Consider the following 24,733-nt stretch of genomic DNA (forward strand, 5'->3'; position numbering starts at 1 on the left):
AAATCCAGTGAAATTCTATGGAAGTTTAAGAGCAGAAGACCAAGGCAGAATATTCAGGCAAAGGAAATAGATTAGAGAGATGAGACAGAAAAAGAATGAGACCCAGTATTGCTACCTGGAAGATGTTGGGCATAAGTCTGGAAATATAGCCTCCAGAACCCAGCAAGGAAATGGGACACCTTTGTCAAATAACTGAACAGCATTAGCAGGCCCACCCAAGCCACATCGTACATGAACTGAGGACTCTAAGGAACTATGTGATAATCAATTTGCTGTGTTATAAGCCACTAACCTTGATGTAATTTGTCACCACAGCAATGGGAAAATAAGACACCAATTTGTCTGCAAAAGACAGGCTTAAGAAGGCAAACTACTTTTCTAGCCATTTTTTGAGAAGTTATACCTCTATGCCTCATTAACACAGTTTTATTTTCTTAGCAATGTTCCAGACAATGTCCAGACAATGATCATTCATGAAAAACATAAGATATTTTTTCTTGTGGTACAGCAATTTGAACTCAGGGCCTTGAGCTTGCTAGGAAGGTGCTTTATCACTTGAGTTATACCGCCTACTGTCCCCGGCCCTTAACTGCTTTACTTATTTTTGGGTAGAATCTCATGTTTATGCCTGGGTAAAACTGGACCAAGATCCTCCTATTTATACCTCCTATATAGCTTTAATGATAGGTGTACACCACTTCTCATGGCTTATTGATTGAGATGGGGGTCTTGATAACTTTTTGTCCTGGCTGGCCTTGAACCATGATCCTCCTGATCTCTGTCTCCCAAGTAGCTATATTTCATGGGTGTGAAACACCACACCAAACCAAAAAGATATAATTTTTAAGGAAATCCCAAATGATTAGTTTATTTCAATGTTGATATCAAGTCTTCCTAAAATTTTTAGTACTTATATTATGTCCAGATGGGCTGTTTTTGAATCTACATTTCCATCTCCCCTCTTGTATTAATCCTTTCAGTGGCTTCCTTGTGCTCTTATGAAAATAAGGCATTTTTGAAGTACTTGTCTGGTTTAACCTGTACCTGCCTTCCAATCATATTTAAGGTCTAATAATTTATTTGCTATTCTTAAAGATTCTTATTTTTAGTGGACACAGCTTTAAAAATAGAAGATCACGGAGAGGATGGCATACATCTCTTGCCAATCTGTCCTGGCATTTTTCAATGGCTTCCTTTACCCTGTTGGCCAAAAGTTTAGCATATTCTGCAGTCTCTTCCTATTTTTCTTAGTATACAGTTTCTTAAAAGCAATATACCAGTGTTTGTGCTGTAGAACATGAGAAACAACAAGATGTTCAGTACTGGGGGCTTCGGTCCTCGGTTTACTATCTTCCTTGTTTAAGGGATTTCTGACAACATACTGTCAGATAGTATCTTCTTTAAAGAGAAGAAAAAGTTTGCAGATTCTTCTGTCTCTTTTTGGGCCCAGATGATTAGGCCAGGAATATCCATCTCTCTCTTTTTTTTATAACACTCAAGTTGTGAGTGCTCAGATCAACGTCCACACTGCAACCTTGATGCGCAATTTCTTTCTCCTTAGTCTATAACAAGAATCTCCCTTACTCAGTAGAAGGCACTATTGGTATTGGTCAAGGTAACTGCTTCATTAGAAAACCCTGTTGGTCATTCCCACCATTGAACTCATACCCTTTCATTCTTCACCCAGAGGATCAGCAGCAACTTGTGTGGCCACACACTTCTCATCGAAAGTGCAAAGTTTGCATTCATCATCCACTTCAATGAGTTTCTGATAGCCAGTGGATGGGGAGGAGATGTCCAGCTTCATCTGATGCAGCTGCTCACTTCTGCTTTGTCGTCTGGCCCATTATTCTCCCATGATTTCCCTGTATGGTATATTCTCTCTGTATCTGTACCCCTTCACCTATGACACCTGGAATCACTATACTATATTATCCAATAGGGTAGACTTTGGAGCTTTGTTGTCCAAATGTCATATCCTAGTCTTGCCACTTCCCAGCTCTATGCCATTGACAAGATTCTTCTCTGCACCTCAATTTCTTCATCAATATAATAGGGACAATAGTTAGAGAGTTGTAATACACAGAATTTATTTGCTTCTCTTCATTTTTTATGCACTTTAGTTTTTCCTCTGATGCATTTTTAAAACTTTTATTGTCATATTATTGTTGTATTGGGGGTACATTGTGACCTTTTACAAAAGTGCTCACAATACAGCTTAGTTAAATTCACCCCCTCCATCTTTCTCCTTTATTCCCCCCTTCTTAGAATAGTTTCAGCAGGTCTCATTTTTTCATTTTCATATATTAGTATATAATATTTCTACAATATTCACCCTCCTTCACCTTTTCCTTACACCCTCCCTCTCCCACTGGTATATTTGTATTTTAAATAAGGATTCTATTCCCAGCCATAATCAATAGGCACAAATATTGTTTCTATATTTTTTCCTCATAAGACTAAGTAGCTGAACAACTGTAATTGCAAATATAAAGTGGCTTAAATTATTTTTTATTAGTTGAACAAGCACTTATTGTGCACTTACTCAATTTCAGAAACCAGAGCTACATACAACAATAACATATAGTTATATTCATTCTATTGAAAATTGTATTTTTGTTTGAATAGAGTAGTATATACATTAAATTTGCCAAATAGCCATTTATTGATAAACTAAATGTTGGAAATATTTTAACCACTGGTGTTAGTTGAATACAACCTGAATTTAAGCAAAATCTTGGCACTGGAAGAATGTTATCTCATTTTAATAACATAAGATTAATTAAGTGAAGCATATTCAATAATTACAATAAATGCATATTTGTTTGAGATCTGGGGATATAGCTCCGTGGTAAAACTCTAAGTACAGGGTTCGATTCCTAGCAATACACATACATATACACAGACAGATAAAAATATAGATAAGTAGATAACAGATATAGCTAGAGCCCCTATCAATTACTGGTTATTTTCTAAGAAACAAGTACATACTAGAAATGTGATAAGATTCTTTTCTGGTGAATAAAAGGGATGTTAAATAAATACAAATTTTTTAATTCAATAGCAGCCAGGATGATTCAAAACACATGGGATGACTGAGATATCTTTGCTAAGGTCATCACAGAAGGTTTGGGAGAGGGGGAGATTCATCTTCGTGGTCTCCATTATCTATCTATCTCTATATCTATATCTAATCTATATTTATCTATCTAAAGCATTCAGCAAGATCCTCAGCACAGTGACTTGCTCCTTCTGCTTGGAAAGAATTGCTTCCCCTTTAGCAATCCATTTCAAATCTTTTTTCCCCATTGAAGCCATGTCAGAACACTTTATTTCATAATATGGTATAAGCATATCAACACAACCAATTAATAGTATAATTGTTTATGCTATTTTCTTACTTTGTTCTCTTGCTACAATTTTGTTTCTGTTTCCTTTTTCAAAACTTGTCAGAAAAGTTTCCTCTGGCTGTGGTAACATCACACACACACACACACACACACACACACACAACCAACCAAAATTGCAATATGTACTTCTTACTTCTTTTTTCTGCATTAATTGCCTGTGTACTGTAAGATTCTGGCTAATTTTCACTACAGAATTTTGCAAGTGTTGCCTTATGTGTTTAATTGCATCAATTAATAATTTGCATGACTTAACAACCCACAGGCTATCAAAGAAATGACCATTTTAAAAGCTTGAAGTTGCTGACTACTTCTGAGGGAAAACTGGAAAAGATTCAACTTGGAGAATGATTGATTTCTTACTGATGTATTTCTTCCATAAGCACAGGATATTTGAGCAAGGTGTTCTAAAAATTTCCAGAGCCCAGTGTGCTGCCAAATACCAACATGTTAAAAGCTTGAAGATATTAAAAAGAGAATTGTGTATTCACAGGAAAACTTCACAAGTGCCCTACAATTTCTATTTTAAATACAATAACTTTTAAAGGTCCTAGCGGTCAAAGGCAATTTAAAGCTATTTTATTCAGTGGTTCAGACAACTGGAGAAAGCCCTGTTTAAATCCAGGCACACCATGTTTATGTACAAAGGTTCTTGTAGAAGTTTTGACTGTAGTGAGCATTCTAATGAAGGCTGTGCAAATATTAAACATCTGCTACAATTATGTTTCTGTTTTCTTTTTAATATTGAATGTTTACATTCTTAAAGCATCACTGATCGATAGCTTTTATTGACTTTGTTTTCTCCTTTCTTAGCTATTCCCTTTCTTGCTTTGCTTAATGCATTTCTTCATATGGTGTTTTTTTTATTTATTTCATTGTTGGTATAGGGGAAGAGGTTGCCCTCTTTTTATTAATGGCTGGAATTATCAGCAGGCCCTGAGGCTTAGTGCCAAGCAAGGAAGATACATACAAGGTGTTTTTTTTTTTGTTGTTCCAGTACCACTTTCAACCTTGAATACAGACCCCTGATTCTGGATTCTGGCTGAATATTTGCTTAGGGTTTCTTTTATGCTTGTCTCAGCATTGGTTTAAAACATGATCAGGACCATGAAAAGCCAAGTTGCTTTTGCAAAGGTCTTCCTTCACTTGACCTTTCTCTCTTGGGCTTTCTAGCAAATCGGGCTTTCATGAATACCGATCTGTGACCTGACTCTCCAGACAGTATGTGTGTAAGGATTTGACAATTAAATTTTTTGTTGTTGTTTTGACAGTACTAGAGTTTGAACTTGACCTGTGCTTTCAGGGATGGTGCTCTACCACTTTAGCCATATAACCAGCCCTGAAAATGTTTTATAATACCATATAAACTCAGTCTTTTAAAGTCACAGTCTTACTAGTGTAGTGGCCCAAGTGATAGAGTGCTTGCCTAGATAATGTAAGGCCCTGAGTTCAAACCCTAGTGCCTCCAAAAACACAAAAGAGCCATAAATCCACAGTCTCTACTCACAATTCTTCAGCCCTGATTTCTTCCAATGCCATTTTATCAGTGACAGTTAAATATCAGTACTCACTCCTGCATGAGCCAGAAGCCCGAAGTCTCTCCCAATGTCTCCATTCCTGCAACAGCAATGAAAAAACAATTAGACAGCTTCTCCTACCTTAATGGCTCTGCTTAGCCTAAGTGTTCACTGTCTTTTGTCTGGAGAGGTAAGCTTTCTAAATAGTTCATCCATGGGCCATTTTTATGTCTCTTTAGATGGTTTTCACACTACATTTATTGAAATGAATATGTAATGCTATCACATGCTCCACCTCATACATGAAATACTCAGTGGATTCTCAGTGTGTCATGTACAACCCAAAATGTTTTAGTTCCTTCTTCCAACTTCAATGCAATCCATATTCTCTTCTTACTTTTGTGCCTCAGACATCTCTGGGTTCTTCAATCAAACCATATTTCTTGTATGCCCTTAGCACATGCTGTTCCGTTTACCAAGAATACTCTTCCATTCACTCATATTGTCACACATACACACACATACATTCACAAAAATTACTTTTTTGCAAAGTTAATTCCTAGTTTGTTGATTTTTTAATAAAATTACAGTTCCATAGTTTCTTCCCCAGGAAACCCTTTCTGATCTCACTAATGATACCAAATTCTCTTCTACAAGGCACATATCCAAGTTATAATTTTACATTTATTTCTAAGTTTTATTAGGGTTTGGGATGAAATTTCAAAGAAAGCAAGTACCATATTTGTTTTTGAATGATATTTGATCCATGGCATCTAGTTTGACACATGAGATGTATATAATAAGTATTTGTGAAATAAATGAACAACCTTCCTTTAGTTCACATAAAAGAAACACACCTCATATTCTACCTCAACAGTCTTCAAACATTTCTGGAGATGTGTCTTGCCATTCAGAATTGCACATCCTTAATTTGTTTATGTAAATGTTTTTCATATTAAATGATTTAGTGACACCCTACTTCCCTGATCATCCCTTCCTGAACATAGCTTCCATTGTCTAAGTAAAACATAGACAACTCTGAAAATGATGTGCCCAGAAATGAACCAAATGTTCTAAGTAACGAGTCCTTCCTATTTTCTTCTTCCTCTACATATATCCCTTAAAGTCCATGTTCATGCAGTTATGTAGAGGTTAAAAGATTACCTAATCAGTTACCCATCATTTTCATTAATTCTAAGTCTGGTCATCCTCATCTCTTATTGGACAACTTGTTTATTTTTTCTGATGTGATTACCAATGTGTTGTAGTGTACAAATGCAATACCTTTGTCTTTTCCAGTTGGCTCAATCATAACTATAGCGAACTTAAATCCCCACATATTATATGAATATAGAGATGATTAATTTTGATTTTTTTCTTTTGGGGAAACCAAAAATTATTTGCCCAAAACTCTGGGAAAGTTCAAAGTTGGAACTCAAACATAGCTTTCCTGATTCCTGAGACAGAAAAATATCCCACTAATGACTGATGTGTACAATAAATACATGAAGTATTTTTTGTTTTCTTTTGGTTTTGCCCATACAGGAGTTTGAACTCAGGTTTTTGCACTTTCTAAGCAGGTACTATACAGCTTGAACCACATTCCCAATCCATTTTTGCTTTTATTTTCCACATAGAGTCTTGCATTCTTGCTCTGGGCTTGCTTCAGATGGTGATTATCTTACTTATGCCTCCCCGTACCTGGGGTAACACATTGTGTTCACCATGTTCAACTTTTTTGGTTGAAAGGTAGTGTCCCTTTTTGCTTGGGCTAGCCTCTAACCAGGATCCTTCCAAACTCTAACTCCTGAGTATAAGGATTACAGGTGCATGCCACCACACCTACCCCAATGGAGTATTTTTTTTAAAAAATGCCCATTAAATTTTCACAACGTTTTTCCAATTTTATATATATTGTTCAAAATTTGTGTTCTGATTTATCTGAGTTAGACCTGGTAAGCTACTAAAATAGTAATAATAATAATAATAATAATAGCACCAATAATGAAAAGGATATATGAAATGAATATCATTCAATAGTTGCATAAAAGTAGAAACATTTCCAAATTACAAAAACTAAATTACAGCCAACTGTGAACATTTAGAAAAACTATTCTTATTCTTTAAAGTGGGATCTCTCTATATTATCATTCCCTTCAAATTCTTCCCTTTTTTAAGTTAAGAGAACAAGTCAAATCTCTTTTCTATTCTGAGCTTCCCAGCCACCAATTGTGTGAATGTATGCCACACTATAATCCATATGTTCGTATCCAGATGGCTAGCCTGCTTCTCTCAGCTCCCCACCTGTCTGGGCCAAAGGCATGCTGTGCTCAGAACCCTGTGTATAACATAGAAACTGCTAGATCCTGCTGTCATTCATACACTTGCATGACCAGAGTTTTACCATTTCACCAGCACAGACAAGTAAGGAAAAAAAGAAAAACGGGTGAAAGTTAAAAGAGAGTTCAAGGAGAGAAGAGGTATGGGCAGACAGAAGAAAAGGGTAAAAGTAAGTGAGATGAAGAGTGATGAGGACAAATAATGATTCAATGAGAAAAACATAGATGTTTTATAACTATTATTTATGGAAACTTTAATAAAATTAATCTTGTGCAAATTTAGTTAAATAAAGACAAACATAAATTCTTTCTTGGTCTGGCATTTGACCTAGTGCTGGTTTGAATTGACTCTTGAAGTAATTAGTGGAAGGTGAAAAATATAAGTTACAAGTGGTTGTTTGTCTGTTGTAGTGTAGGGAAGACACCCTGCAGATTTGCATGTAGTGTTTCAGGTCTAATATCTCTAAGTGGGACCCGAGAAGAAAAACTCACGCTGTTGATGTATGTTAGCACCATTTATTTGTGTTACAATTTAAGCAGAGACCCGAAGTGAAAGGAGGCATGTCAAAATAATCCACAGTGAGAATTTCTTTTCTTTTCTTGTCCTTGGCTTCATGAATCTCTAAGGATGACCCTCGAATAACCTGCATATGAATCACCTTTTTTTGTCAAAGAGACCCACAATATAAACACCCAGCAACAAGGATCTTTTGAACAATGCCTCATCTTAGTCAATTCATTCAACAAATACTCATTGAAAATCAATTATGGTACATATAGGAAGTTTGATCCTTTGGTAGATTATTGTAGAAAAAAACAAAATTTGGTCCTTACTATATTTTAGTTAAGCTTGTATTTATTAATTGAAAAATCTAATGTGAAGGAAACACCGTTTTAGGTTATAGCAACAGAGTAGTGGAAATAATAAAAAAAAATCCTCTCTTTGTGGCAGTGACATTCATATCATTGAAATCCACAATAAGCAAATAAATAAATAAATTATACATTATATCAATGTGTGCTAGAGAGACTATAAAGCAAAAAAAGAGTATCAGGAACAAGAGGAATTTAATTTTCAATGTAGTGACAACTAAAGTCTTTTCTGAAATGGTTATACTGGAGAGAAAACTTAAAGGGGTGAAGGTAAACTATGTAGTTATCTGACAGACCCCTGGCAATAAAGTAGCCATAAAAATTTAAGGCGAATGAAACAAGAATTTTAGCAGATGAGACCACAGAGAGATAGGACACCAGATTGCTGATGTCTTGCAGACCATTATAAAGGTTACATTATAGTCTCACTACCCAAAGTGTCCCCTTGTCACTCAAAGTGGAAGTCAAATGCAAGAGAAAAGTGTGAAGAGGAGTGAAGTGGAAGAAAAGAAACTAAAAAGAAACCAGTGGCAATAATTTGGGTGAGACACAGTTGAGGACTGGAACAGAATGGAGTGTAGAGTCAAGAAAATAGGGTACATTCTAGCTTTAATTTGAAAGCATAATTACATGATTTTCTCATCAATCAGACCTGTAATGAGAAGACAAGGGATAAATTAAGATTATCATAAATCTATTTGTCCTGAATAACTGGAAGAATGGATTTGCTATAACTTGACATAAGGAACAGTGTGAGTGAAGAAGAATGTGAGTGAAGAGGTTCCAAACAACAGTTCTGTTCAAACATATTAATTTTGAGATCTTAATGGTAACTTTCATTAATTTGGAGTTGAGCGGAAAATTCTGGGCTAGAGTCATGAGATTAAAATTAGACACCTACTGAGTATCATATCAAAACAGGAAGACATATGAAGACTGTGTGATGGGACACTCTTGTAGTAAGAGGTCAAGGAGCAAATATGGATCTATCTAAGAAGATTGAGAAAAAGCAGTCATTGGGTGAGGAGCAAAAAACTAGTAGGATGGCATCCTGGGTGGGAAGATAAAAGTTACTTCAATGAGGTGGGAGTGAAAAACAAGGCAGGAGACTTGAGAAATGATGTAATGCAGCTATTCAGATTATTAATAAAAGGTACAAAAGTTAAATACAATAGTTAAGCTAGGTGTGGTGGCTCCTATCTGTAATCTTAGCACTGGAAAGCCTGAGAAGGATCACAAGCGCAAGCCTAGGCTAAATAGCAAATTGCAGCCCAGCCTGGAATATATAGTAAGGTCCGATCTCAATAAACCAAAACAAGAAATAAAAAAAAATGAAAAAACTCCAGACAAATAAAACAACAACAAATAATATTGTCAGACATTATTGTTAATAATATAAATGAACATAAAGTGTAAAACTAAGATAATGATACAAAAGAAAACACCATTTTACATCAATAAATAATAATTACGAAGAGGATACTGGAAGACATGGAGTCAAGAGGTGCTTATCTAAGGAAGTGATCTTGAGATGAAAGATTAATAATATGTACATGGGTATGTGCTTCCAAGGAGACTGCCATGGAAGAAAACCCTGGAATGCTCGGGGTACCTAGAACTCAGTGCTGTACTGTGGATGCTTGATTTGTTTATCCCATCACAGTTGCTCACCTTCCACTAAACACTTATCACCTTTTAACAAATCCAAAATTTTCATTTCATCATTTAAATTAAGAACATTGACTTGGCTTTTGAGGGGTACCATTTGTTTTTGGGAGGCAAATTTCCACAAAGTTGAGGTCAGTGAAAATTTCAGCAGATCACACAATGATTTTAAACACAGCTCATGAAAACACGGAACTGACAGAGAGGTTCACCACATCAGTGGAGCAGTGTGAAGTCCATGAGGGTGGAAGCAAAAAGTTTTGCTTTTGAAATTTATTTTGTTCTTTTATTTACTATTTTTATTGCACTTGACAAGACTGTGTATGGTAGATCTGCAAATAAAGTGGGTTTACTGTATAATTTAACTTCTAAAGTGGAATAAGGAAGTTGTGTAGTGTTACAGTCAGTGTATATTGCCTATCTTGTGTTAAAGAAAGCATACATAGCTCATTCACATAAAAGGAAAAGGCATTGTGGCTTTACACAAAATATGAGTTCAGGAGTTTAGATTAAGAGACCGTGTACGTTTGGGAAGAGATTCTTGAAAATTGCAGGCACATGAACAAAGATGAGAATGCTTTCAGCAACAAACAAGAAAATAAATGAATATAAAGGATTTAAGGAATTAGAGCTTCCTTGCAGCCTCAAAAGCGAGGTATAGAATCTGAAAATTCCATTTTTGAATATTTATCCAAAAGTATTTGAAAACAGAGACTAGAGGTGATATCTGTATGGTCATGTTCACAAAAATATTATTCACGTGTTGACGTAAGGTGGCTTGTCTTTCTTATTGACATGATTTTGAGACAACTAGAAAACTGATAAAGCATGCTTTGAGTGTGCCTCTGAGGGTGTTTCCCAACAGTTTGCTGGCATGTGGGGAAGACTCACTCTGAATGTGAGCAGCACCATCCCATGGACCCAGAGGGAAGGAAAAGCAAAAGGTGGAAGCTATACCTGTGCACATGCTTGGGTTTTCTTGAGTAGGAGTTACTTCACCGGTTCCATCTCCCTGGATATCAGACTTCGGATACTTCAGTCCTGGCAGTGGATTTCTGCCAGTGACTTCCCATGGAGCATCTGGGCAATAAACTCAGACTAGGGATGCATCACTGTTCGCTCCTCTTGTGATGCTTCCAGCTTCTTAACTAAGAAGGTTTTTGCTTCCTTTGCTATCTGACTTGGAGGCGGCCATTGTGAGATTTTGCTGCCCCTGAAACTGCAAGCCAATCTAACAAATCCCCCCTCATGATTATATATCAATTCTATTGATTCTATTTTTCTGAAGAATGCTGACTAGCACACAATAAAAGTGTTCATCAAGGATGACTATATTAACAAAATGGGTATATACATAATAGAATATTAATCAGCCCTAAAACAGAAAGAAACTGCCACATATTACAATATAGATTAGTGTTAAGGACATAATATTAAGCCAGTCAAAGAAAAGGAAAAATTAGTACTATTGCATTTAAATGAGAGTTACCTAGAATAATCCAGTTCATAGAGACAGAAAGTAGATGGTTGTTACCCATGTCTGGAATTAACGAGGACTGGTGAGCTATTGCTTAATGGATGTAAAGGTTCAGTTTTGTAAGATGAAAGTGGATGGTTGTAGTATTTGCATAAAAATGTGAGTGTTCTTCATGTTCCTGAACTGCACACTTAATACTAGTGGTGTTGGTAAGCTTTATGTCATATACATTTACCACAATTACAAGTGATGCTGGTAATTAATTTTAATAATAACAATAGAAAGGAGTTACTAAAACTATGGAAGAGCAGGAAGAGGGGAATGAGCAAGAGGAGAGCCAAGAGAGGTAGTTCTGGGGATGGTTTTAATGACTTCATGATAAGGGCCTTGGATAACTTCTGCTTGACTCTCTTAATTTTCTCCTCATAGTCACAAGATAGCTACTGCAATTCATGGCATCAAGTTATTCCACAAAAATATCTAGTACAAGATGTAAGAGTCAGGGAATTTCTTCTCACACAACTTTTCCTTTCTATAAATTAATAAAATGTTTTTCAGGCACTCAACCAAAATTGCTTTAGTATAATTGGCAAAAACTATGATAAATTTTCATCAATAACTAAAATGGGATTATGAAAGAAAGATTGTGATGATTTTAGATTTAACCTTAAAGGCAAAAGTCAATAATTTATTGGTAAATGTTTAAGAAATAGTTCTATAGTAGAGGAGAATGTGATACACATATAAGTACATTATATTTTTATTAATATAAAAGATACATATTAGAACATTTATAAATAGAAGTAATATAAGAAGTACTCTTTATTGTAAATTACATATAGCCAATTAATTCATATAGATTGCTTCCATTGATTTTCTTCAAACACTTTTATCCATAGACAAACCATGGTTGCCATTCACAAGTGTAGTTGCAATGTGAAAATAGGTTGATATTTTCATTTGACTTGATGAATAATATGAAAATGAAACCATTAGGAAATATGTTAATATTTCATATGAGTAACTAGTTTGCTGAATCTTCTGATTATTAAAAGAACATTTCCTCAATTTTTGGCACTTTCCACAATGTAGCAGCTATTTATGACACACTCATAAATTTAATTTCCCTTATTAATGTTTTCTCCATTGCTGTCTTAAATCTAAACAAGCAATGTAGCAATAAATAAATCAAGATGATTTATAACATTTGCATCTTTCTATGACATCACTCTTCCCAGTACAGACAATTTTGTGCCACCATGCTAACAGGACCTCATTGAATGTGAATTTGAGAAGACGTGTACAATAGCATACCTCTACATGGGGTTATCACTATATAGGTTTACCATCATATAGGATTGCCCCTATTCAGGCAGAATGGATACAAACTCAAGAGCATGGGTCATAGTTAAATATTAAGTAGTAAAATAGTGAAAGAGCAAGATACAGTTAAGTACTGGAAATGAAGGGTTTTGGAAGTTTTATTGCCTTGCTTTTAACATAATTAATTTAACTTTGAGTTTATGTAATTTTGCTTTTAATAAAGTCTGTATTTAATAACGACCACGCAAAACTACTGGAAATTTAACAATAATCTCTCTCAGTCCTCTTTGGGTCAGATAAACAGCAAGGCATAATACCAGCAAGTCAGGAGGAAGAGCATGGCTTTTGGCTTTGCGGCATTAAATATACTGATTCATTAAAGTACAATTGGAGCTTGTTCACTCTAAATGGTGTGTAGTAATTAGCGATCTATTTGATAGATGCTTCTGTGATATTTATAGATTCATCTAAGAAAACAGGTATCTCTCCAACTTTTGCTGTTTCCTTCCTTTTTTAGCTTCGAATATCCCTAGATTAATACAAAAAAAGAAAAAAAAAAGAAACCACTGATTTCTACCATGGACAAAATGTTCAGTGAAATTGAAGTTAATTAAATATTCTCTGCTTAATGCCAAATTGGTTTTAAAGCTTTCAGATAAGGAATGGAGAAATAAAATTTAAAACTGTCCTGACAGGAGATAATTTAGTCCAAGTCCCTCATTTTAGAGATATGAATACAGAGAGACCTCACATTTCCCTAAAATCGTGAGGCCAGTTAAAGGCTGAGCATATATGAAAACTCTGAAATCCTGAGTTCTAAAACCTATGCTTTTTATATTGCTCTTAACTAAATTTTAATGACTGGGCCATATTATCAGGAGAATATCTGGCGTGTTTTTTTATTGTGAAAAGAGAGAACTGTTTCATCAATCAGTTTAGCAAGCCGTCTCTGTTAAATCTAGCACTGGCACAATCACAGGGAAGCATGCTCCAGCTCACTGTGCTAGAAATAAACCAAGGTCTCAGCAGCCATTGTAGTCTAATTATATTTGACAGCCAACCTGACAGGTTTTATTTGTTTGTTTGTTTATTCTTTCAGTGCTTATGGCTTGAAAAAAATGAATCATGCTGTCAAAACAATCTTACCCTTCAGGAACTCCTTCCTTGCTTCATTGAAAAGCTTAGGAAAGCATCTATTTATAACATGCCTGGTGAGGATAATAGGGATGGGATTTCATTGAGAAAACTGTGTAAGTATGCACAGCTTGTGTGGAACCCAGTGATGGGCTATAATCACTGGCACACTATGGTACCCTTGATAAGGGCATGGGGTCTTCAACATCATATAGATAGAAAATTGCATTCTAATACTTTTTGTGAGCAAAGATAAGCTATAGTATTATTTTTCATCTTTTGCAGATGAGGCAACAGGTATGTCTAGAAAACGGGCAAAATAAGACACAAACTTGTATATAGTTCATAAGGATACTATTAGCAGATTAACAGGTCGTACTTAACCCTACCTTAATTCATTTTCCCACACTAGTTGGCTTTATAGAACTTCAATGGTATATACTTAAAGTTGATGTGATAAGATTTTCCTCACTCAAGAGTACAGTTTTAAGCTAAGGATATTCATATTTAATTTCTTGCTTGAGTTCAGTTTTACCAATGATTTGGTTAAGGACATTGACAAACTGAACTGAATGGTTCAAAACCAAGTAATAAATCTTTGGTAGTGGTGAGATCAATTCAATATTAACATTTTGAAATGTTCATTTGAACCTAATAAAATATTCTAAGAGTCAATATATTTGAATTAAAGGGAAAAAAGTAAAATAAGACAAATGAAAAATTGGAAGTGGGGAAATGGAATCACATATAACCTATATGAGAAAAGATTTTGGTTTGCTGCAACACTTCACAGTCAGTATTGTAGAAAGACTATAAAAGCAAGAATGTGAACAAACTAAATCTCACCTTCCTGTGAGAAGTACAGACGAGAACTTGGACCAGCTACCCACCATTCCACACTGGAAAGATACCAATGCAATAAGATACTGTAATGAAATAAGCTTGAGTAATTCACATTTTCCTTTTCCCTAGATTTGCATAAGTTGAACTTAGCCTGGGTGCCACTAAAACACTGTTTTTGACAGTTTGGTCGTGATAGCACTTGCTCAATCCTCCTATAATCTTAGTGTTCTCCTTTCTGAGCTATAAATCTACTCCCTGTACTACAGGTATTACCTGTACCTCTGGGTATTGATATTTTGTTACCTTTGTTATTTTTGCTAATGTGAAAAGAAATGTCTTTTACATATATTTCATTTTATATACTTTTATGTACATAGTGATTTCCAGGACTAAAGCTTCCTAGCCTAATGAGAGTAGACTTTACTGTGTTTGGTATAGCCGGGCATAAGTAGAATATTTAAAAATTGAATTTGCTTTAATGGAAACCTCCAGAAAGGTGAAGACTTTGTATCATTGAAAAACTGGAGAATCTTATTTATGTATAAGAAAAAGAAAAATTCATAGATACTAGCTGAAATAATTGCTTAAAATTGTGGAATTCACTTTTTGTGTGTGCATGTGATGCTGTCAGTTGGTAGAAGGGGCAAGGACACAGATTGAGGTCTGTGCCTGAATGTTTCCAACTAATTGAGGCATTCAAACATGAAATATGCTCTTTCATAACCAATTTCCCATTCATAGAAGTGTTTAAAATGGACTGAAAGATAAATATATCAGAGGTTTTATCAAGGGGAGTGATTATTAGAGACTTCTAAACAGTAGTTACAAGATTGTTTTCAAATCAGAGAATCTATGAATCCATGTTGCCTTGTAGGTTCCTTCACCATTTGTGTACAAAAACACCTGGCTGTATGTAGCATTGTTCAAGATGATGAAAAGGGAACTCTATAACCCTCATTTTGGTTTCTATTAATTTGTAGTCTCTCATCTAATGCAGTCCTGATTGAAAAGTGTTTTCAAGTACAGTATTATTCCTACCACTTGTTAATATAAGTCATTCAACTTGGAAGAAAATAGGTAGTAGCTATTTACAGACTTTTGATCTTCAAATTTTCTATCTTGATTTTCATACATTTAATTAGCTCACACAAAACAACTCATCTAATAAATCAAAAGCCTTATGTGTATGATTTAATATAGCATAGTCTTCACATTGAAATATTTAATAATGAAAAATGGTACTTAATGGAGTATGTTGAACATGAAGCCAATTTACAATTTGAAAGGCCAAAAGTAAAGAAGAATCATCAATCATTATTTAATCAGTCAAATTTTATTAAGGGCTACTTAGAAACAGGTGAAAACATTTACAAAACAATTAGTTCAGAGTATTTAAGGTAGCATTTTAAGACCATCACTAGCCATAATTTTCATAATATTAATTGTATAGAGTTATGTCATTTTATAAAGGAGTAGATAAACTTAAAAATGAAACACACTAAGATTAGTCTTTAGAAATGTAAAATCACATTCAAGTGTCTTTACAGTCAAAACTCCATTATGAGGACATCAAAATAATAGAGGAACCCCTTCAAAAGATAGATGGTTATTCATCTCTGAATGAAACATCTCAAACCATGAGCATATTCCATACTCCAAAAGGCAGAGCTGAAGCAATTGAACACTGTATTTATTTATTTCTAAATGTTTTTGACTGACAAGGAAAACTAATGGATATACTCTGTCACAATGTGCTTGTTGTCCTTTCTTCATTCAACAACCATTTATTATGGAAGAATTACTATCTATATGATCTCTCTACATAGTTTTGTGGTTCAAATTACCTTGTATGTTATTGGTACATTGGAGATGAGGTCTGTATTCTACAAAATCTCATTGATTTACTTGTGATATTTTTCTAATCAAAGCCAGACAGATCTGAACATTTTTACCTTCCACAACAAAGGGAAATAACATCATGTCAGTCAAAGTCTTCCAAATTTGTTCAAGCAACCAGGTTTCCTCCCCAAATGACTCCTCTGACCATCAGTTTGCACAGCCAATGGTAGGCTGTACTTTCTTCCTGGTGCACATTTCCAGCAATTCCACCTTCTGAGGACTCTGACTCCAAATGTGTGATTTCGGTACCTACCACATCTTAATTAAAAATTTTTGGTACATTTTAATCCTACTCTGTGGCAACCTTCAGTTACACTAAGCTACCTGCTTAGGCAGTCAAGTCATCTCTACAGACTCTTACTTCTGTTTTTGTTTCTGCTCCAATTAAAACTTTTAAAACATTTATCCAAGATTTTCTTTGTCATCACCTACTATTATGTAGAATGCAAAGACTTTTTTATACAATATGTCATTATAGAGAAATGACTGTACTGTGAGAGGCACAGGCTCATATCATACATGGCCATTCCCTCCATGCTCTCGAGAGTTTAGTGAAAACTCTGAGTCTCAATACATTGTGATGAGTGTTATACAATATTCTAGATAAGAGCATTCAGAAGTTAGAATGTCTAGATATCATGAGGTTTACTTATTTTCCTCATGGCTCATTCTATGATAAGAAGTTGTGCTTGAGGGATTCCAAGATGGCGGCTAGAGGGAGGAAGCAGAAAAGCGAGCCTCCTATAGTGAAATCTTGGAGAGACGCTGGAGACACACTTTGCAGGCATAATCACTGAGAAGAGGCATAACTTTGACCCCTCCACACCTTCAGCCGGCACAGAGAATCTCCACTTCATGTTAAACAGAGAAACAAGGAGGGCCCCCAGGCCGCCAGTAGCCCGCGTCCAGACAGCTTGGGAAGACTTGGACCAGGTGAGTTTCACGGTACCGTGGTACTCCCGCAGACAAGCCTGGGCCAGAGCAGCACAGCCCCCTGGACAGACTGACCTCCAACTGGGGAAAAAAGAGAAACTGACTAATAAGCAATAAGAACAAAAAAGACATGTGGGAAAGAGGGTGGGGCACCCTGAGAGCTGAAGATTGGGGGAAGGGAACCCTTCCCGGGACTGCAAATAAACAAGCCAGGCTGGCCAGAGAGGCTCTGGCGGGAGCGGGAGTGCGCGCCCAGCAACCAGGAGAAGGAAAGCTTGTGAGAGTGGTGGAGGGAGGAAAACTCCACAGGAGAGGAGGGAAGACCCACTTCTCATGTGAACTCTATCAAAAGACCAAACTTGAGAATCATGGCCATCGAAGAAGGAGAAGAGGTGCAAGTGAAGGGAATGCGTAATCTATTCAACAAAATAATAATGGAAAATTTCCCAAATCTACTCCACGACATATCGTCATTAAAACAACAAGTTCAGAAACTAAGGAAAGAATATTGAAGGCTGTAAGAGAGAAAAAACAAGTAACATACAAAGGTAAACCCATCAAAATCACAGCAGATTTCTCAACAGAAACATTAAAAGCAAGAAGAGCATGGGATGAGATCTTCTGGGACTGAATGAAAATAACTTCAACCCCAGGATACTCTACCCAGCAAAGCTATCATTCAAAATAGATGGAGCAATAAAAGTCTTCCATGATAAGCAGAAACTAAAACAATATGTGACCACAAGCCACCACTACAAAGGATTCTTCAAGGGATTCTGCACACAGAAAGTGAAACCCAACTTAACCATGAAAAGACAGGCAGCACCAAACCACAGGAAAAGAAAAAGCAAGATAGTAGAGAGTAACTTCAACTTAGGTATACACAATCAAACCTTCAAACAACTAAGACAACTAAATGACAGGAATCATCACATACCTATCAGTACTAACACTTAATGTTAACGGACTTAATTCACCCATCAAAAGATACCGTTTGATGAAATGGATTAAAAAAGAAGATCCAACAATTTGTTGCTTACAGGAGACCCATCTCACTGACAGAAATAAGCATAGGCTAAGGATGAAAGGCTGAAAGAAGATTTACCAAGCCAATGACCCCCAAAAACAGACAGGAGTAGCAATACTTATCTCTGACAAAGTAGACTTCAAACCTACATTGATCAAATGAGATAAAGAAGGACAATACATACTAATAAAAGGGGAAATAGACCAAAAGGAAATAATAATCATCAACCTATATGCACCCAATGTCAACGTACCCAATTTCATCAAACATACCCTGAAAGACCTAAAAGCATATATAAACGCCAACACAGTGGTTGTGGGAGACTTTAACACCATTATCATCAATAGATAGGACATCCAAACAAAAAATCAATAAAGAAATCCAAGACCTAAAATATGCAATAGATCAAATGGACCTAGTTGATGTCTACAGAACATTTCATCCAACTTCTACACAATATACATTCTTCTCAGCAGCCCATGGAACCTTCTCCAAAATAGATCATATCCTAGGGCACAAAGCAAGCCTCAGCAAATATAAGAAAATAGAAATTATACCATGCATTCTATTTGATCACAATGCAATAAAATTAGAACTCAACAACAAAAGTAAAGACAAAAAACATGCAAACAGCTGGAAACTAAATAACTCATTACTTAAGGAAGAATGGATCATCAATGAAATAAAAGAGGAAATTAAAAAGTTCCTGGAAGTCAATGAAAATGAAAACACAACCTAACAGAACCTATGGGACACAGCTAAGGCAATCCTGAGAGGAAAGTTTATAGTCATGAGTGCATATATTAAAAAGACTGAAAGATCCAAAATCAATGACCTAATGATACATCTCAAACTCCTAGAAAAACAAGAACAAGAAAATCCCAAAACAAATAGAAGGAGAGAAATAATAAAAATAAGAGCTGAAATCAATGAAATAGAAACCAAGAAAACCATACAGAGAATTAATGAAACAAAAAGTTGGTTCTTTGAAAAAATAAACAAGATTGACAGACCCCTGGCAAACCTTACTAAAATGAGGAGAGAAAAAACCCAAATTAGTAGAATCAGGAATGCAAAAGGGGAGATAACAACAAACACCACAGAAGTCCAGGAAATCATCAGAGACTACTTTGAGTACCTATATTCAAATAAATTTGAAAATCTTAAAGAAATGGACAGATTTCTAGATACATATGATCACCCAAAACTGAACCAAGAGGAAATTAATCACCTGACTAGATCTATAACACAAAATGAAATTGAACCAGCAATCAAGAGTCTCCCCAAAAAGAAAAGTCCAGGACCTGATGGATTCTCTGCTGAATTCTATCAGACCTTTAAAGAAGAACTGATACCAACCCTCCTTAAACTGTTCCACGAAATAGAAAGGGAACAAAACTGCCAAACACATTTTATGAAGCCAGTATTACACTTATCCCAAAACCAGGCAAAGACACCTCCAAAAAGGAGAACTATAGGCCAATTTCCTTAATGAACATTGACGCAAAAATCCTCAACAAAGTAATGGCAAACCAAATGCAACATCAAAAATATACCTTAAAAGCAACTGAGGCCAATAGGAAAAGGGGACCAGGAACTAGAGAAAAGTTTAGATCAAAAAGAATTAACCTAGAAGGTAACACCCATGCACAGGAAATCAATGAGAGTCAATGCCCTGTATAGCTATCCTTATCTCAACCAGCAAAAACCCTTGTTCCTTCCTATTATTGCTTATACTCTCTCTACAACAAAATTAGAAATAAGGGCAAAATAGTTTCTGCTGGGTGTGAGGGGGTGGGGGGGAGAGGGAGGGGGCGGAGTGGGTGGTAAGGGAGGGGGTGGGGGCAGGGGGGAGAAATGACCCAAGCGTTGTATGCACATATGAATAATAAAAGAAAAAAAAAAGATTATTCACCATGACCAAGTAGGCTTCATCCCAGGGATGCAGGGATGGTTCAACATACGAAAATGAATAAATGTTATAAACCACATTAACAGAAGCAAAGACAAAAACCACTTGATCATCTCAATAGATGCACAAAAAGCCTTTGATAAGATCCAACACCATTTCATGATAAAAATTCTAAGAAAACTAGGAATAGAAGAAAAGTACCTCAACATTTTAAAAGCTATATATGACAAACCTACAGCCAGCATTATACTTAACGGAGAAAAACTGAAACCATTCCCTCTAAAATAAGGAACCAGACAAGGATGCCCATTATCTCCACTCCTATTCAACATAGTACTGGAATTCCTAGCCAGAGCAATTAGGAAAGAAGAAGGAATAAAAGGAATACAAATAGGTAAAGAAAGTGTCAAAATATCCCTAGTAGCAGATGACATGATCCTATACCTTAAAGACCCAAAAAACTCTACTCAGAAGCTTCTAGACATCATCAATAGCTATAGCAATGTAGCAGGATATAAAATCAACATAGAAAAATCATTAGAATTTCTATACACTAACAATGAGCTAATGGAAAAAGAATGTATGAAAACAATTCCATTTACAATAGCCTCAAACAAAATCAAATACCTAGGTGTAAACTTAACAAAAGATGTGAAAGACCTCTACAAGGAAAACTATACACTTCTGAAGAAGGAGATTGAGGAAGACTATAGAAAGTGGAGAGATCTCCCATGCTCATGGATTGGTAGAATCAACATAGTAAAAATGTCGATACTCCCAAAAGTAATGTACATGTTTAATGCAATTCCCATCAAAATTCCAATGACATTCATTAAAGAGATTGAAAAATCTACTGTTAAATTTATATGGAAACAAGCACAAGAGGCCACGAATAGCCAAGGCAATATGCAGTCAAAAGAACAATGCAGGAGGTATCACAATACCTGACTTCAAACTATATTACAAAGCAATAACAATAAAAACAGCATGGTACTGGCACAAAAACAGACATGAAGACCAGTGGAACAGAATAGAGGACCCAGCTATGAAGCCAAACAACTATAACCAACTTGTCTTTGACAAAGGAGCTAAAAATAGACGATGGAGAAATAGCAGCCTCTTCAACAAAAACTGCTGGGAAAACTGGTTAGCAGTCTGCAAAAAACTGAAACTAGATCCATGTATATCACACTATACCAATATTAAGATCAAGGATCTTAATATCAGACCACAAACTCTAAAGTTGATACAGGAAAGAGTAGGAAATACTTTGGAGTTAGTAGGTATAGGTAAGAACTTTCTCAATGAAACCCCAGCAGCACAGCAACTAAGAGATAGCATAGATAAATGGGACCTCATAAAACTAAAAAGCTTCTGTTCATCAAAAGAAATGGTCTCTAAACTGAAGAGAACACCCACAGAGTGGGAGAAAATATTTGCCAGCTACACATCAGACAAAGGACTGATAACCAGAATATATAGGGAACTTAAAAAACTAAATTCTCCCAAAACTAATGAACCAATAAAAAAATCGGCAAGTGAACTAAACAGAACTTTCTCAAAAGAAGAAATTCAAATGGCCAAAAAGCACATGAAAAAATGCTCACCATCTCTAGCAATAAAGGAAATGCAAATTAAAACCACGCTAAGATTCCACCTCACCCCTGTTAGAATAGCCATCATCAGCAACACCACCAACAACAGGTGTTGGTGAGGATGCGGGGAAAAAGGAACCCTCTTACACTGTTGGTGGGAATGCAAACTAGTACAACCACTCTGGAAAAAAATTTAGAAGCTACTTAAAAAGCTAGACATTGATCTACCATTTGATCCAGTAATACCACTCTTGGGGATATACCCAAAAGACTGTGACACAGGTTACTCCAGAGGCACCTGCACACCCATGTTTATTGCAGCACTATTCACAATAGCCAAGTTATGGAAACAGCCAAGATGTCCCACCACTGACGAATGGATTAAGAAAATGTGATGTCTATACACAATGGAATTTTATGCAGCCATGAAGAAGAATGAAATGTTATCATTCACTGGTAAATGGATGGAATTGGAGAACATCATTCTGAGTGAGGTTAGCCTGGCCTAAAAGACCAAAAATCATATGTTCTCCCTCATCTGTGGACATTAGATCAAGGGCAAACACAACAAGTGGATTGGACTTTGAGCACATGATAAATCAAGAGCACACAAAGAAGGGGTGAGGATAGGTAAGACACCTAAAAAACTAGCTAGCATTTGTTGCCTTTAACGCAGAGAAGCTAAAGCAGATACCTTAAAAGCAACTGAGGCCAATAGGAAAAGGGGAACAGGAACTAGAGAAAAGGTGAGATCAAAAAGAATTAACCTAGAAGGTAACACACACGCACAGGAAATTAATGTGAGTCAATTCCCTGTATAGCTATCCTTATCTCAACCAGCAAAAACCCTTGCTCCTTCCTATTATTGCTTATACTTTCTCTACAACAAAATTAGAAATAAAGGCAAAATAGTTTCTGCTGGGTATTGAGGGGGTGGGGGGGACAGGGAGGGGGCAGAGTGGGTGGTAAGGGAGGGGGTGGAGGCAGGGGGGAGAAATGACCCAAGCCTTGTATGCACATGTGAATAATAAACTAAAATAAAAAAACCAAAAAAAAAAAAAAAAGAAGTTGTGCTTGTCAGAAGCTCATTGTATAGAACTAAAATTGTCATTTGTTTATTCAGTCAAGAAACAGTTATTTAACAGGTTCTGTGAGTTAGGAACTTTTCTAGACAACTGGACTTTAAGTGATACACAAAATTGGATATGGCCCTATGTTATGGGGGTTATGTTTTAGAGGCAAACATAGAGAATAAGCAAACATACAAGGGAATCCATGAATCTGTGAATAAATAAATTTGTTTTGATAATAAGAAGTTCTTTGAAATTAATCAGGATAATAAAACTGAGGGTGACTGTTTAGGTTGGATGTGTCAAGAGGGTAGTGAAGAAATGCATTGCTGTGGAGGAGTATGAGGTTCAGCCAGTGGAGAAGGGAGAGATGTTTGCAGGCTGAAGAAACTACATATGCAAGTTCTTAACTTAGGAATAGTATGACAGAAATTGGAACTGTAGGAAGGCTGGTTGGGAAGGAAAGCAGAGGGCAGGACTTTGGGAATTTGGATTTGATTCTACATGATATAGGAGGGCATTGAAACGTTCTAAGCATAGAAAGATACAAAGAGATTAATTTTCTGAACACATCAGCTGGACTGCTATGTGAGGAAGTGGTTTCTGGTTTGCAAGCATGGAAGCAGGCAAGTGAGGTAGGGGGCACTTGTGTTGTGCTAAGTGAGGTGTAGCTGTAGCCTGACAAGGATAGCAGGGGCTATGAGCAATCAAGATGAAGTAAATAGACCAGGATGTGGGTTCCTGTAGAATGTGTGGAACTTGCTGATGGATGGAATCTGTTAGAAATGAATTGACAACCATCAAAGAAGTCAATCAAGTGACTCTACTCCATTTAATTTCTTTACTCTTCATTACTGAAGATTTTCAAGCTACAGTTTAAATGACCACCTTTTGTAGCCTCAGTTTGAACAATGAAACAATATCACTTTTATAGAGGCATCCCCTATTAGGAAAACCTTTTGTATCAAATGGGATCATTTGGCCACAATCTATATGGCCAACTCAGAAACTCTCCATTATTTCTGATGGTGCTCCCTCTGCACCTATATATTCTCTCCATCCTCCAACATATGCTCTATACTTATACACATACACTCTTCATCTTTCAACCTCCCTCCAGTAAAATAAAATTATCAGTAAGAACTGTGATTCAAAAGTAATAGGCAATGAAAAAATATTGATTTATATTAAATCACCACATGCAAATGTGGTATGAAAGGATAAGAATGTTTTAGTGAGAGCTATAGTACTATAAAATAAATGATAAGCTAGTCGTTGAAGGCTCTTGTCCATGTAAGTGACTAGAAATATGTAGTATTTGCTTATTATCTCCTGCCTCAGTAGTAAATTATCACTGAAATGGCAAAGAGTGAAGTGGACATAAATTTGGGGTTTGCTGTGCTGAGGAGTTTGTAGCTTGCTGTATATTTCAAAAGCCTTTGGAGGCTACCGATCATCATGATATGCAGCCCAGTGCTGCAAATAAAGTATAAGGTGATTTCTACTTGGAAACTTAACCAAGACTCACCTGGCTTACAGTTAGAAAATTCTTCTTTTCTGCTAGAGTTTACATATTATCTGTTATTTCTTTTCATCTCCACATCATTTCTAAAATACCATATTATTTCCTTTGGGAACATGAAAAATTAAACTACCTACCATTTATTGTGATTTTGATTACAGAATGAGTGATTCATTCATCAGTTATTGACTAATTAC

At 35.9% G+C, this 24,733-nt stretch overlaps 1 pseudogene; it reads right to left on the reverse strand.

Moving 5' to 3' along the window:
• Nucleotides 1-1,076: 1,076 nt before the first annotated feature.
• LOC109702938 (small ribosomal subunit protein eS6-like) lies at nucleotides 1,077-2,253 on the reverse strand (annotated as a pseudogene).
• Between the last annotated feature and the right edge of the window lie 22,480 nt (nucleotides 2,254-24,733).

Source organism: Castor canadensis, chromosome 10 (genome assembly GCF_047511655.1).
Source record: "Castor canadensis chromosome 10, mCasCan1.hap1v2, whole genome shotgun sequence".
In the NCBI taxonomy this organism is placed as follows: domain Eukaryota; kingdom Metazoa; phylum Chordata; class Mammalia; order Rodentia; family Castoridae; genus Castor; species Castor canadensis.